This window comes from Gobio gobio, assembly GCF_949357685.1.
Source record: "Gobio gobio genome assembly, chromosome: 9".
Classification (NCBI taxonomy): Eukaryota; Metazoa; Chordata; class Actinopteri; order Cypriniformes; family Gobionidae; genus Gobio; species Gobio gobio.
In genome coordinates this window covers 47,474,851-47,492,444 of record NC_137115.1, presented here as the reverse complement: position 1 = coordinate 47,492,444, position 17,594 = coordinate 47,474,851, and the positions used below count along the sequence as shown (strand labels likewise).

The window sequence follows — 17,594 nt, the reverse complement described above, 5'->3', positions numbered from 1 at the left end:
CCTGGAACTAATTTAGCTGTGCGTTTTCCTGAAAATAATTGCGCACCAATTCGTCAACCAATCAGATTCAACCTTTCAACAGCCCTGTAGTATAAAGTATATATAATCTCATGCTGTTTGTGGTCAGTAAGAGAAAAAAAAAAAAATGTTTACTTTTATGTAGCACGGATGCATTAAATTAATCAAAAGGGTCGGTAAAGACTTTCACATTATTACACAATTATCTTTGGACATTTCTATTCATCAAGGAATCCTGAAAAAACTTGTTTTAGTTTCCACAAAAATATTAAGTTGACAAAATTGATAATAATAATCAGCATTTGAACAATTTTTCGAAGGATCATTTGACACTGATTACTGGCATAATAGCTGCCATTGCAATGAATAAATGGTATTTTAAAAAATATTTGTTGACAGTTATTTTAAAATGACTTATTTTTGTGAAATATTATTAAAATTTTAATTCATATTAAAAAGGTAATTTGTTTACTGGATTTCTGGTTAAAATTAAATGCAGTCTGGGTGGCTATAAAAGGCTAAGTGCTAAGTGTCTAAATAGTTTGTTTTTTTTATGCTGATGCTGATGCTGAGTTTATGAATTCGCTCTCTGACAGGGCGGCCACGGCAAGCGAAGTGCAAGGGACAGAACAGCTGATAGTTTAATTAATAATAATTAATATAGGCCTACTGTTTTTTGTAGGCTAAATAAAGAACACGTATTATATATTAATATAAAAAAGTTGCGTGTGTCCTTCGGAAGCAAAGCTCTCGCGTCTGATGTTTTGGTTTCGGTTTGTAAACCTATACGAATAGAACATGCATGAATGAGAACATAAAGTGCAGGACGTGCTTTATGTTGGCTAAAAGAGTTATTAAGCACAATGAGCCATGAAAAAATCATAATGAATCATAATCTAATTGAATTGTGAGACAAGTGAAGATTCACAGTTATGACTAACTATCTGCACAAAGTTTGAGACTGACCTGTTAACTTGTTAGGGCATTAGGCCTAGTCCTGGATTTACTCCAAATGTTACACAGTGAGATTTTCTATGGATGTTTTATATATTAATGGTTATATATAGGCCTCTTAATGACATTTTCTGCTGAGATTTCATTTTACGAATAAAGTTATAGCCTACAAATCATTAGAGTGAATAGACTTGGTAAATCAAGCTCTTGTGGTGCCCCCATTTGTTTCAATGTTTCACGCTTTTTGGACATGCACATCATAATAAAAAGACTTGTTTTACAAAATTAAGAATTTTCCCATAAATGTGTCCTATATCACTGAAAATGGGAGAATCTTAGCTTTAATGTGGTATATGGCACATTATCAGAATAATAATGGTTAAAATGTTTTACAATTTCAAAAATAAGCTTGATTTTAAAATTGGAATTTCTCAAAATCATGATTTTCTGAGGCCGAAATTCAGCTAACTTTTTACATGATCTTACTCAGTCAATATTAAAGATATCAAGGTTATATTTTCACAGAATGTTCTTTACATTATGTAGGATGATTTTATGTATAAAACAGCGAATGACAAAAAAAATTACTTCACAGTTTTCACAGACAGGGTCACACACATATATATATATAGATATATATAAATACATACACACTGTCGTTCAAAAGTTTTGGAAAGTGGTTTCCAAAAAGTTCAAAAGTACTAATAATACATACATATATACATAAATACAGCTCTGGAAAAAATTAAGAGACCACTTAACATTGAGAAATCAATGTTAAGTGGTCTCTTAATTTTTTCCAGAGCTGTATATATGTATGTATTATCAGAATTATCTTGAAATTGCAAGTACCGGAATGGTATTTGGAATGCAATTCCAGAGAATTCTGATAAACAATCTTATATATAAATTAAAGACATGATTTCAATATTGTCTTCAGCACTAAAAGCTGTAGTTCACTTGGTCGATTTTGTAGTTGTCAGGGTGACAAGAACAAGACAAAATTTCATGTTCACAAATAACAAGAAACATATCTCATAGGTACAGCAAATCTTATCAAAACAGATTTTCAAGTTTCAAAGAAGGCGGGCCATGGTTTGTTTCACATGCATGCATCTCAATGAGGAGGGACAGAAGATAAGTGCCTTCAGTCTCTGTTTGATGCTTCACAGGTTCCACAACGAAAGGGATGTGGAATTAAAAATTATGGATTTAAGTCACAGTTGAAAGATATGTCATTGCATTAGATACAAAATATCACATCAAGTGACATTTGCAAACAAATGATCATAGCATTTTCATGTTCTGTTAATATTTGACAATCATAAAGTGTCTTCATTTTGAACAGCACATCTATTTAAACTTTAAAAATAAATTCCACTTGATAGTTTGTCATATAATTTGTATAAAAGTTTGACATAAAGGTCCACTCCAAATACATTTTGCAGACAGTTTTACGGTGATTTTTCTTTCGTTCCGTCTCCTTTGGAAGTTTGGAAGACGTTGACTGTATTTTTCTGTCAGGTTTATTCTCAAGTTGTGTAAGATCCTCTCTTTCTTTTCCCGTTCATCTCTGTTTCTTACCTCAGCTCCTGTTCAAAGTTCAAACATTTCAAAAGGCTTTTGGGCAAGCGTAGTGCTTGTTTGACAGTGTGCAGTAGGAAATGGACACACGCTGATTTCGGTTAGCAAGCTCAGAGGGAGATTTGGAGCTGTGCTCCTCTGATAAGCCGCACAGCAGAGTTTTGAAGGCAAACAAGCAGCGTTTCGTTCGAGAACAATGTTGTATTGTAGTGGAAGCTGCACTCAGCTGATCGTCTAAACCCCTGTGCTGCAGGCATGGCATGTGCTGCATGAATGGGCCAGATTGTTCAGACATCAACCAAGATTTCTTTTTTTACGTACTGCTAATATATTCTCAATTTGCAACCCAACAACGTAGCTTGTGTAATTGTTTTTCCTCTTGTTGTTTGCAAAGCACAAACTTTGGCTAAACGCTTGATTCAAATGACGTGTTTAATATAAACTAGTGCGTCTCCAGAAGTCTAGTCACGTTGATGGGTGTCGATGACAAAGAAAAAGCACATAAAAGCTATGCATTTTGATCTATCATATTAGTGTTTGTGGTTTATGTGACATGTTTTATGGTCTACCATGTGGTGAAGATATTTTTCCAGAGTAGCTGTATGTTAGTCTTCATTCAGTGTTTGAGAGAGCTCTGGACTAGAGCATGACGATTTATTGAAAATATTGCACTTTTTTGCTGGTAAAAATACAAAATTGGACACTACTGTGAATACCGCAATGATTTAAATTCACACCTGTCTCCAAAAGATCGATAAAAGACTCATATCTGAGAGTGTTAATGCATTTTAATAACTCTAAGAAACTTTGATTATAAAAATGGCATCAGGTTAATAAGTATGTACTTTACACCATATTGCCAAAAGTTTTGGGACGCCTGCCTTTACATGCACATGAACTTTAATGACATCCCATTCTTAATCTGTAGGGTTTAATAATATGGAGTTGGCCCACTGTTACGTGATTGTATTGGTTTCCCTCCCCCTTTTGTTATTGGTTGCTGTGTTTCTCCCCTTTGCTATTTTTTTGTCTTCCTGTTTGATTTCGGTTGGCAGAGAGCGTTATGCGTGCTGCTTAAGCGCACCGGGCGCCTCACGTTTTAACCGCCTGCTGCGCCTCGCGTTTTAGAAGGAGCGCTCTGGGAGCCTGAAGTTGAAAAAAAATCAACTCTGAGCGGAAAAGCGCCCAACGTCATCACGTTTTTTTTCTATTGTCCAATCGAATGAATGGAGAGGCAGGTCTTCTGTTGTGGCGTCCGTTACCTTGATTAGACTGATAGGACAGCTGATTCGGGGGTTTCATAACAAAAACATTTTTTTTAAACGTGGCGCACTGCTATTTTCTAAATGAAAAAACGTCAACAAAAAAAGGCAATGCGGTGCGCCTCGCGTTTTCGAACCTTCTGTGTGATTGGGGCCTAATTCATCCCAAAGGTGTTCTATCAGGTTCAGGTCAGGACTCTGTGCAGGCCAGTCAAGTTCCTCCACACCAAACTCGCTCATCCACCTTGCTTTGTGCACTGGTGCGCAGTCATGTTGGAACAGGAAGGGGCCATTCCCAAACTGTTCCCACAAAGTTGGGAGCTTAAAATTGTCCAAAATGTCTTGGTATGCTGAAGCATTAGGAGTTCCTTTCACTGGAACTAAGGGGCCAAGCCCAACCTCTGAAAAACAACCCCACACCATAATCCCCTCTCCACCAAACTTTACATTTGGCACAATGCAGTCAGGCAAGTACCGTTCTCCTAGCAACCGCCAAACCCAGACTAGTCCATCGGATCCAGACAGAGAAGTGTGATTCGTCACTCCAGAGAACATGTCTCCACTGCTCTAAAGTCCAGTGGCGGCATGCTTTACACCTCAGAAACCCATTGCATGAAGCTCTCTACGCACTGTTCTTGAGCTAATCTGAAGGCCACATGAAGTTTGGAGGTCTGTAGCTATTGACTCTGCAGAAAGTTGGTGACTTCTGCGCACTGTACGCCTCAGCATGTGCTGACCCCGCTCTGTGATTTTACGTGGCCTACCACTTCATGGCTGAGTTGCTGTTGTTCCCAATTGCTTCCACTTTGTTATAATACCACTAACATTTGACCGTGGAATATTTAGTAGTGAAAAATTCACAAATTGACTTATTGCACAGGTGGCAACCGATCACGGTTCCACGCTTGAATTCACTGAGCTCCTGAGAGCGACACATTCTTTCACAAATGTTTGTAGAAGTGTCTGCATGCCTACGTGCTTGCTTTTATACACCTTTGGCCATGGAAGTGATTTTGGCAATAAAGTATATATATATATACTTATATATACTTTATACTATATATACTATATTATATATACTATATATATACAGCTATGGAAAAAATTAAGAGACCACTTAACATTGATTTCTCAATGTTAAGTGGTCTCTTAATTTTTTCCAGAGCTGTATGTACTTTGGAGTCACTAATATTTTTTTAAAAACTAAACATTTCAGATTTTTTAAAATGTTTTATGTTCACCAATGTTGCATTTATTTGATCCAAAAATCAGGAAATATAAACAGTTAAAACAATATTAAAACATAAAACAGTTATATTGTAAAAAAAAAAAAAAAAAAAAAAAATTAATAACCGTTTCATATTTTTGTATATTTTCAAACATTTTAGTAATGGCAAAGCTGAATTTTCAGCAGAATTTTCTTTAGATCCTTCAGAACTAATTTTAATATGCTGATTTGGTGCTCAAGAAACATTTCTGAAATGTTGACATGTTGAAAATGGTTTGGAAATATTAAGATTACATTTTTTTACAGGATTCTGCGTTGAACAGCATTCATTTGAAATAGACATCTTTTGTAACATTATAGAAATGCCTTTACTTTCACTTTTGATCAATTTAATGTATGCTTACTTAATAAAAGTATAAATCTCGTTTACTGACCCCAAACTTTAATATTTATTAGAATATTATACATTATGTATTTATAAATAGTTATTATTTATAAAGTTCTATTTTATTTATTATTATTTATATGAAAAATTGTCAATACAGAGCATATTTATTTAGCTGTATCACCCAGCTGTATTCTGAACTGAAGAGGCCTTATGGACCTTCTATAGAAAACCACATATAGGCATTGTAATAGCTTCAGTGACCCTTTACCTTTGATGAGCTCAGACAGACCGCATCATTGTGTCTTTTACTGCCTGTTAGCATCATTGAATGTTGCTTCCAGGTCAGCCTGAACCCAGACTGTTGTTCTTATCTGCACTCCTGCGGCCTGAACATCACATTGCACTCATGTGTTTCTGTACGCCTAAGCCCTCTCCACAGTGAAAAGCCTTCATTAGTGGAGCACACGGTGAGATCTTATTCAAATTGTTCATTAGTAGATTCAGTGTTGTAACGCTCTCAAAGAAAGCAGGGAAGAAAAAACCCTTTATGAAAGCTGTTTTGTTACACACCTTAGCTTTCAGTGTCTCTATAATTATCCATCAAGTACTATACTTAAAATAAGTGCTAGCCTACTTTTTCTGTTGAAATATGAAAAGAACACTAAATGGAGCTTTTATCCTCAGGAAAGCTGTTTGAGAAATATGTTAATGTTGGATGAGACAATTACCACCCTGTTGGCCATAGCAACAGAAGAATTATTGCTTCGATAAACAACTTCATATGAATATGCAGGTGTTTTCTAATAATGAATTAGGGCAATTTGTGTCCATATTATGCGTATGTCATGTAAATAGGAAAAGTGTGATGCTCTGTGTGGTGTGAAATGTTCTGCTGGGAAACCCTAGGTGCAGCCATTCATGTGGATGTAAATTTGACACGTGCCATCTACCTAAACATTGTTGCAGACCAGGACAACCCCTTCATGACAACGGTGTTTCCTGGTGGAAGTGGCCTTGTTTAGCAGGATAATGCACCCTGCTACACTGCACACGTTGTTCAGGAATGGTTTGAGAAACATGATGAAGAGTTCAAGGTGTTGCCTTGATCTCCAAATTCCCCAGATCTCAATCCAACTGAGCATGTGTGGGATGTGCTGGAGCATCAAGTTCGATCCACGGCAGCTCCCCTTTGCAACCTATACAGGACTTGAAGGATCTGCTGCTAATGCCAGATACCACAGGACACCTTCAGCGCCCTTCTAGAGTTCATGCCTAGTTGAGAAGCCAGGTTATCCTGGTATAGTTTTCTGTTGATAGGAAAAATTGGGTACAATTATCAATATAGCGGGTGAATTATGTATATGATGAATGAGGAACTATATGCCTTTATCCACTGATGTTCTATGATGTTCAACAAAGCATTTCTAAGGATGCTGATTTTTAGAAGGCCGACTGAAATGGCGATCGGGAACATGATTTGTGTAACATTGGCAACATATTATTAGCTGTTTGATAATAAGCAAAAGGCGAGTCATATTAATTACCGTTATGTGTCCGACGTTGTGAAGAGCGATACCTTGTATAGCGTTTACTAAAGTTGACCGTGTGAGTGGAGGCGGAGCTCATTTGCACATCAATGTATCCGCGTTTATATACTAAATGAAGGGTGTAGAGTTACATTCAAGCTATAATGAACAAACATGTTATTAAGGCTGTAATCAACCAAAGGAAATCTTGGTCGACTGAAGTCCTGAAATTTTCGACTACAAATGACGTTAGGAAATTTTTTTAAAATTAATTAGCTGCGCACTATGCGCAGTACTTGGTAGCCTTGTTGTCTGCCTAAATCAATTATAAATAAAGATAAAAAACTAGTAGGCTATTTGCAGTATATTAAATCGTTTTTGACCTGATTATTTTGCACTGAAATGAGTCTGACATCACGTGCACCTGCGCAATATCATAGCCTATGATTTCCGAAAATATAGTACAATGTTGTCAAGAACTTTTGAAGAATATGCAACATAATTTAGACAATTGTTTTTGTCATATGTATTATAATAACTGACAGACACTATCATTTCAGCCGCTCTGTGCAGCTCGAACATAGGAGCTCAGCTCAGCTTCACGGCTGAGACACGAATAGACGATTAACTTAACATTTTTACTCTTAAACACAAAAGGCATGTCCACTTTAATAAAAAAAGGAATATTTATTAATATGGCAATTCTGATATGTTCATATAGCCTACTCAAAACAGACGGGGCAACCTAACGCAGACAAGTTAGCTTACCGTTTTTAGGTGATATGACATGTTTGTCGTCGAGCTGTGATATGCAAACTGTTTCTTGCAAACGTTGTATTTTACTTTTTTCCCATTTTCTATTTTTAAAAGATGCTGCCACACTGCCGATGTCTTTGTTGACATGGTAGAAGAGGACTGACTAGGAAAACGCTCACAATTAAATAAATAATATACAGCAAAGTAGCCTACTTCAGTCTGTCTCTCTTCTCCAGTGGGTTGGGCTAATCTAAAAGAAGTGAAAACAAGGGGGTGTTCTGAAGACAGACTGTTACCTGTGAAACAGGGGTGCTCTGAAAACACCCCCATTAGCAATTAGTGCTTTCCACCTGATGAAATGATCGCGGCAAAAAAACGATCAATCAGAATTTTGGTCGAGCCAGAACGTATCGACTAATAATCGACTAATCAACTGGCAGATTACAGCCCTACATGTTATATGTCAAATATGTCATTTTGGTGATCAAAGATAAAATGATCGACTACAGGGGGACTTTAATGTTTTTGCTCATCGGTGTATGTTTGATGTCACTGTAGTAGTCATTTTTTTAATAATTATTTACACGATCAACCATTCTGAATGGTAGTATGGAATACACAAGCACTTTGTTTTACACGTGTCTGTTGTTCAAATGACTGACACGAGTGCTTTTAGAGCAGGCTTCTGGGTGATCTCTGTAGGAGTGAAGACGTAATTACAGAATGAGGCAGGAATGCTAACCAGCCGGCCATGAGGTAGGTCTGAACTGGCCCAGCAGCACATGCATACCGCACAGCCCTATGAAAAACAACTCCCACGGGGGGAGCTTGGCTTTTCCTGCTTCCTTACAGTAAGCCTCCCACAAATCTGCCCGCCATGCCAAGGGCTTTTCATCAACAAACACAAAGATTTAAGCTATTAGGTCACTATTAGCCCTGCTTCTCATTTTAGCTTTTGAATACATGAAGATATGGTGTATACGGAGTTGTGTGTTAGTAGCCACTAGCCACCTTAATGTTAGATCTTTAACACAGTTTCTGCAACACTGCATCAAACATACTTCAAATCTCGCTTCTGCAGCTCTATTTCTCTTTTTTTTTTGTATATCTGACATTGAGGCTTTATATCTTGCAATTTTATTTTTTGCAGTTTTGACTATATCTCACAATTGCTATTTCTCTTAATGATGACTTTTTAATCTAGCAATGTCTATGAATTGCACCTTTGATTCTCATAACTGGGACCTTTAATATTTGTTTTTGCATTATGACTATATCTCAAAATGATAAATAACAATAAAAACAATAAAAACTTTATTTCTTGCAATTGTTACTATACCTCACAATTGCAACAAAAAAAAGAAGTGCAGTATGACTATATATCTCACAATGTGACTTATCTCACAATTGCACCTCTTTGTATTTTGATTTTATATCACAAAATGATATCTCGCTATTGCAACTTTTGTTTCTTGCAATTTTGACTTTGTGTCACATTTACAAGTATTTTTCATAGTTAAGACATCTCATAATATCTGTATATCTACGCAGTACATTACAAGTAACGCAAGTTATCTAATCAGATGACTTTTTTAGAGTAACAAGTAAAGCAACACATTACTTTTGGTGTGAAAGAACCTTTCCATTAGCCAAAAATAATGGAATTTGCCCAGCCCAGGTAACGCAAAAGTAAAGTAACATTACTTTCCATAAAAAGTAACTAAGTAACACAATTAGTTACTTTTTAGGGAGTAACGCAAAAAAGTGACACATTACTATTAAAAGTAATGTTCCCCAACATTGTATCTACTTCATCAATTGCTACTTTAATTCTCAGAACTGGGACCTTATATCTTGCAATTGCTACATTGTTTTTTGTTTTTTATTTAATTTGTTAGTCATTACATATAAAATATTATTATGAGGAAAAATCTTTTTTTCTTGCAAGACTCAGTCTGCACGTTGACTTTATATCTCAAATTGTGACTTAATATCTCACAAAATTGTTTTGTATCTTGCAATTTAACCCCTGTTTATCATAATTATAACTTTATATCTCACAATTGCAATTATTTCTCATATTCACTCACTCATGCGAAGAATATCGGGACTAATAATATATTTGACGCAAATTAATGCAAATATTGTTTACAAATAGTCCCAAAAAAATAATTTCCCAACTAGAATTAGACCTAGAATTTCGCTCACTGTTCTGTTTGACCTGCCTTGCTGTGAATTAGTCTATTATTTAAAATAAAATTAAAATCATTCATAATATCATATTACATGATTTAATTTCTATAGGCTATATTTAGTTCAAATTCAGAGTAACAGTTCATGTTCAGAAGAAACATTCATGTTGAAAAACTGTTAATAATAAAGAATGAGAAGATTGGATCAGTTGTGCAACTTCTTTTTGGAATACTTGCCACACTTTTTATGTGTAATACTTGATGCGGCCCAGCCTGACCCAGAGTCTACCTCCAGCGGCCCCCAGGTAAAATGAGTTTGAGACCCCTGATTTAGATTGATAATAACGGGTAATAGGCTTGCTGCGATAGTCGGTGTTGCGGTTGTTCAGGCATAACACCGGTTATATCACTTGTCCACTGCGGCACCGCCCCCACTGTCATTTTGATTTTTAAAATAATTTAGTTCAGTTAAAAACTGAACATGTCTGCCCAATACAGTGTAAGCTGAACGAGAGTCGCAGCACAAATTCATCACGAGAGTGAAGAGCTGAATGACATGATCGCGGAAGATTTGGTTTCAAAGCGAAATGTAAAATAGCCTATTTAAGGGAGTGTGTCATTGTACTGTTTTGTTGTTGTGTTTCTGAATAAGAATAATAGGCTAATGAACCCATCATTCAAGCAACCGAATTGGCTATTGGAATCATTCATTCACGAACGCACAGTGCACAAGTACTGTAATGTGATGGTGAGGGAAAATTTTCTCACCGTCACATCCCTAAAGGGTAAAAAGGCTAATACATTTTGTTTCTATTATTCTATTTTCCACAATGTCAAAAGCAGCTTAACCCAAAATGCAAGCTCAGGCATGTGCTTCTTCCATATAAGCTCATGCAGTTGTGCGCTCTATACAGAGAATACTCAGTTGCAGGGAACACTTAGGCTAAGAAGAAGCAAATATAATGAGGTTGGGTTCCTGTTCAACTGTCCATCCTATTAAACGACTAGGCTATAAGATAATTGTAAAAAGGAGTGTTGTATTTCACCAGATTTTATAGTGTAAACATATTTAAGCGTGAATGAGAACCGTTTCAAGGGGGATGCCAGGTGTGCAAGAAAAAAAAATGTAATCCTAAAATTGAAAATCGAATACCAACCCACCGAACAGATAATCGAATATTCGGGTCCAGCCCTAATAATGTGACTTTATTTCACACTGGTTTCACAAACAAGGCTTAGATTAAGCCAGGATTAGGCCTTGGTTCAATTAGGACATCTAAAAAGCTTACATGCCTTAAAAAAAAAACACTGCTGGTGTCACACTAGTAGTGTGCATCTTGAGACAAAACAATGACACTCACATATTTCAAAATATGTCAGGTCAAGTTACATTCAGTTTAAACTGCTCAGACAAGTATTTTAGTCTGGGACTAGTTACAAGACTAGTCTTGTTTGTGAAACTTGCCGTTGTGACTTAATATCCTGCAGTTGTGACTTAAGATGACTCTTCACTTTAAAAGCAGAACTGCAGGTAAACAAAACATTTGTATGATAATCTTGTTTTTAGTGCCTCAACATTTGGGCATCTGACTAAAGCATACAAATACAGACAGGGTTCAGGACTCAAAATGGATGCTGTTCCCAGAGCTCCTGTAACCTTTTGCAGTCCATTGCTAATTTTGGGTCTTCCCACAGGGGCTTGACTGCAGAAATTCACAGCATGTACAGGCAGGGATCAGGGTATTGCCATGACAGTCAAGAATGCTTGAACCCCACCGAACTGGCTCTCCATGCTTTACAAGCTTTTACAGTGTCAGTAACATGATTCCTGTATGTTGACTCTGATATGATTGGATTCATGTAGCCCAAAGACAGTGAGGGGACAGCAGCTGTAGACAGGGCTTATTCAAACACATTAGCCCGCTGTTGTTTGAATATCCCATTTCTGGGTATTGATAAAATGAATTCACAGAAAATTCCAGACAAATAACACAGAACCACGGGTTCTAAAACTATGATTTGCTGATGAGAATCACCAAAACAGGAAAAAAATAGGGTTCAGGAAGACGCAACTTGTTGCAGAAGGTAAAATAAGTCAGCATTTAAAAAACTGAAATATGCCGTTTTATGCAGTCAAGTGCAGACTGTAACTATCACAGTGACAGACGTGAATGCTGTTTGTTTTTGTCTTAGGCGGTTCTGGGAAGACTTAACCCAGACCTGCTCTGGGCCTCGTCACACCACCCAGGCTGAAGAAAATATGACAGAAAGTGTCTGATAGAGGCAGGGGAGACAAAGTTCCTGCTTTATTCTGCTGCTTTAGATCTAGGACACTGCCAATGTGTGTAAAACACAAAACACAGTCATCATCTACACAATGTGAACATTTATTGACATAATGCAATTTGTTGAGGCATGTCTATTTTACATAAGAGACATTTTGTGCCTTGTTTTAAACATCTTTTTTAAATAGTAATCATTATACTTATAGGTAATAGCAGTAATTTTTGATAATTACACAATACAATGGCCAGCCAAAAAACAGTTGCTGTTTGGATTTAAAAAGGCAAATGCTTAAAGGAACACGCAAACAGGCTCATTTCCTCAAAAATAGGCTAATTTTCCAACTCCCCTAGAGTTAAAAAGTTGAGTTTTACCGTTTTTGAATCCATTCAGCCAATCTCCGGGTCTGGCGGTTGCACTATTAGCATAGCTTAGCATAGATCATTGAATCGTTAGACCGTTACATCTCGCTCCAAAAAATGACCAAAGAGTTTAGATATGTTTCCTATTTAAAACTTGACTCTTCTGTAGTTACATTGCATACTAAGAAAGACAGAAAAAGAAAAGTTGCGAATTTCCAGGCCGATATGGCTAGGAACTATACTTTCATTCCTGCGTAATAATCAAGGAACTTTGCTGCCGTACCATGGGTGCAGTGGCGCAATGATATTACCCTGAGCCTGAAAATAGTCCCAAGCACACTCCCTTTGCAAGCAGGTTATCACGTTGGTTATGTTGACGGAAGTTAGCCTATTTTCAGGCGCTGCGTAATATCATTGCGCTTTTGCACCCATGGTACGGCATCAAAGTGCCTTGATTATTACGCAGGAATGAGAGTATAGTTCCTAGCCATATCGGCCTAAAACACACGCAACTTAGTACATGATGTAACTACAGAAGAGTCAAGTTTTAAATAGGAAAAATATTTGTTATAAATTTTTTTTGAGGGAGATGCTAATGGTCTAATCAGATTCAATGATCTATGCTAAGCTATGCTAAAAGTGCAACCGCCAGACCCGCTGAGATCGGCTGAATGGATTCAAAAACGGTAAAACTCAACTGTTTAACTCTAGGGGAGTTGGAAAATGTGCCTATTTTTTTTTTTTAAAAGTGCCGTGTTCCTTTAAGATTGGATCATTATTGCAGTGATTATTATGTTTGTATCATGTTATATACAGGGCCTAAAATGAACACTCGCCAAGCGCCAAATGTGAGTAAAAATCTGCGTTGGCGAGTATATGAAACTGTGTCAGTCGCCAGGTGGCCAGTAACAATTTTTTTAATTCTAACAATGCAATGTTGTAACAACATGAATGTGAACAAATGAAGAATGGTTGGGAGGGGGTATGAAGAATAATTTTCACAAATTAATTGGTTCCTCCAATTAGTCCAGACTTTAAATTCATTGAAAGTCTTTGGGATGTGCTGGAGGAGACTTTACAAAGTACTCAACTTTGCATTGTCAATACAAGATCTTGACCAAATATGTATTTCCATCAAGACTATCTAGTATAATAGTATACTTACTCAAGTACCGTTTCATGCTGACTTCAACTTTAATTTTAAATCACTGTCATGGTAATACTGCTGTCCATAAATCTTTAAACGTTCAGTTGCTTCTCTTTGAAGTTATCAATAATAATTAACAACATTGACAAATGCAATAAAATACAATCTTTTGAACATTGAACTTTATACTGAAATGTTGCCGTTGATCTGAGTGATGATGTTTATCTGAAGCCAGTCACTGAGAGATCTCAGATGCATCCTTAAGAGACTCGTCAGCATGGCCTCTGCAGTGTTTCGACTTCACCCCCTGCCGTCAGCCACGCATGCTCATAAGCCACTTAAACGCTGCACATGTAATGACATCTTGAAGGATTAGATTCTAAATGGATTTTTCCATCTCCCCGATAAGCTCTGTGCCAAGACCGCGCCTTGCCAACTCCTGTTTGTTTAATTTGAGAACAATGAACGTTGTCATCTCTCACTCTACGGGGGTGAGAGAACAGACTTCAGCAGTCCTCGCACCCAGACAAACCCATTCTTTTCAGTCTCCTGTCAGCTCCTGCATTATTTGCAAGATAAATGTAACCCTCTTTTTCAGTTAGTCTCAGGTGCTTTAGCTCTTACTTTTTCAGAATAATTGACAGTTACACATAGTCAGGTGTGTCATGCACAGCTTTTTGGAGGTAGGCCATAGTTCACCGATGTAAGACATACATTTTTATAGTTCTTGTACAATATACATATTCATGGTGTGTTTGTGTGTGTGTGTATTATTATATATATATATATATATATATATAACATGTGAACAGGCTTAATGTCCAGCCCTATATATATTTTTTTTTTATTTGAAACATTAAATTTAGACATTCAAAATTACACTGTAATCAAAGCTATCAATTTCAACATTTATTAGGCTTTACAAAAATAACAACTTATAATTTAAGTGACCTTAAAACAATCTTCACATAAACCCATAATAAACCCCTTCCTACCTGCCTAACAGGCAGGAAATATACAGAAATTGAATTATTATTAGTTATCAAACACTTTACAGTCCTAACTGCATAAATTATAAATAACGAATCCTTATTAAGGCAACAACTTTCAATGTTACCTTTGTTCTTTGTTTAACTTTAATGACAGACATCATTAGCGGCTATCTAGATCTATCTATCTATCCATCTATCTATCTGTACTCTATATATTTACGCTTCTCTGTTCCATAAGATTTAAGTGGCATGAAGGAGAGTAGACGAGGACAAAGCAAATGATCTCCGACTCAAATGGACAGACCAAATTACACATGAATGCTTGACCTAAAAGAAAATATTTGTGCTACTTAATGATCAAAGATCTTTGGGGGAAGAGGTGTGTTATAAAATCACTTGGCTCAAATGGGTTTGTGTAGTTACTAGTTTAAATGGGCATGATGTCTATGCAGACAGATACTAGCAGGTAAAGAAGGGATGTATGCTACTTAGAGAGAAACGAATCACGTGGGCAGAAAGTGGCGCTAAGATGATTATTTTGAGGAGAGTGTGTCCAACCTTAGTGAAGCCCGAGAGAAGGCACTGCCTTTGAACTTGGATGGAACTGTGATTAATTTAAATGGAACAAAAGCAGACTTCAAGATTAGCTTTAAGACTGCATTCAAATAAGGTTGAGTAACATCACTGGAGTCATCTGGCGTCACTCTCCTTCTCTTAATCCTATCACCGGTCAATCCTAGTGCTCGCCAATCAGACCAAACAAATCCCAGGTCATAGAAAAGAGCTACTTTCCCTTCCAAACAACCTGAGCTATAACCACAAACTGCCATTCAGCCATGTGGGGAGGAACAGGATACAGCATTTGAATCACAAGGCCATGTAACCACTTAAACCATTTAATTTGTTAGTCATTATAATACTGGTCTTTATAAAGTATTATTATGAGGAACAATCTTTTTTCTTGCAAGACTCAGTCGGCATGTTGATTTCCATTCTTTTCTTCCAACCTACTCTACTATAGCCTCAGAGGATACAATGTCAAGTGTAGTTACATGTAGACACAAGCCAGACCTGCTGTATGTCTCCTGCTGGCTGATTGTCTGGACTGTTTACTCTGCAATGCTTTCAGCCCTTTCCAGAATGTTTTGCTGGAGATGTCTTATGAGATGTGATGACCTACAGTAGTCCCGAAACATACTTGTATGCTTTAAGCCACACCAATCGAAGGAATGTCATTGCATGATGAACTTTTGCATTGGCTTTTTGCTAGGGGTGTAAATCGGACGGTTCATCACAATACGTTATGATATTGATTCTCATAGCCAGCGATACGATATTTGCCGATACCTCAAAAAACTATGCGATACGACTCGAATTCAGGAGTATATATATCAATATTATGTGCCTATTTTACACAACCAGTTACATTTTTATTACCTCATGCCAAAAAATATATAACAAACATCCACAAATATAAAATTCAAGTCGGAAATCAGTAATCTGATGACAGTTTAGAACATGACAACAAAGTATTTTAGGGTTCTGTGTTAAAAATGCGCAATGTAAAAAAATCTACCGGAAAACAAGTAAATATATTTATATTTAAATAGATACTATAAAATTTAAATACATTTATACCGCAGCTTTTTAATGAGGCAACAACAAATGATAGATAGGACAGAACAAGAAAGACTATTGATATTCTTTCATTGTGCAAAAGTATTATAGTATAAAAGGCTCCAATACATAGTGGTGCAAAACGCTAATGTAGCATGGGGTCACACCACGCAGTGTTGTGCTTCTCGTTGGAAAGTTCAAAACACAAAGGGGAAAGATATTAATGCATGGTGTATTAGACCCATGCAACAGTTTATTGAGCCTTTCCCTTTAACAGTTTTACATTTGAGTTAGCGTGTGAAGAACAATTAATTCTGCTCTGTACTCCAGTTTTGTGATCTAACAGACACCCAGGAGAAAGTAACGTCATGATTTAGAAACAGCAATAGAGTCTAGCAAGATGAAGTCCTTTTAGGCAAAATCATAGACCTTTACCTATTGAAGCACAAAAATAAGTAAAAGAAGACTCAATTCAGTGGACTATTTGTGCCTTGTCTGCGATGGGGTATTCTGAGTGTGTCCGCTTCTTCTTTGTGTTATTTCTGCAAGGCTTTAAACACGAGCATCTGGTAAACTTTAGTGACGATTCAGCATCCGATCAGACAGTGACAGCAACTGTCCCGACTCGCGAGCGTCTTTCACAAGCTCTAAAAGAATGTGTTGGTGATAATGCATAAATGGTATCGATTTTTTACAAGTTGCATCGATACATGGTAGGGCTGGGTATATTGATACAAATTTCACAATTCGATTAGATTTCGATTCACAAGCTTTCGATTAGTTTCGATTCAATTCAATATCGATTATTTGGGATATGTATCAGGTATAATACATGGAAAATGTTCTCAAGGAAAACAAATTTCTAAACTAATGTTGTAAACTATGTGAGTCAGTTGATACTACATTAGGCTACTAATATTGAAGGTAAAAATGTACTGATTTGTATACAATATAGAGCACATGGCCCAAGTTCAGCTCACGGGAGATAGCATTTTGGAAAGCTTTAAAATTGGTCATGTTTCAAGCAGGACCACTCTGAATATCTCATGAGGTCCAGAGAGCTTCTGAGGCTGATGGTGGTCCTCAAGCTGCATCATTTTTTACTTACTCACCAATCCCCATGACCTTGGTAACCTGTCGCTGATGAAATCTGGGTCACAAGACTGATTACAAAGCGGATTTTTTTTTGGTGCTGGTAGAAAACGTAGGGGGAGGGCGGCATTATAAAATACAACACATCAGTGGCTTGTCTGATCTGCAATCTGGCCTTGAAACTATCGGATTG

General features: G+C 36.8%; 1 protein-coding gene across 3 annotated transcripts in view; it reads left to right on the top strand.

Moving 5' to 3' along the window:
* The window catches only part of slco3a1a (solute carrier organic anion transporter family member 3A1a), a 90,532-nt gene that overhangs the window by 24,695 nt on the left and 48,243 nt on the right, over positions 1–17,594 (top strand). The gene's annotated exons all lie outside the window — the stretch shown is intronic.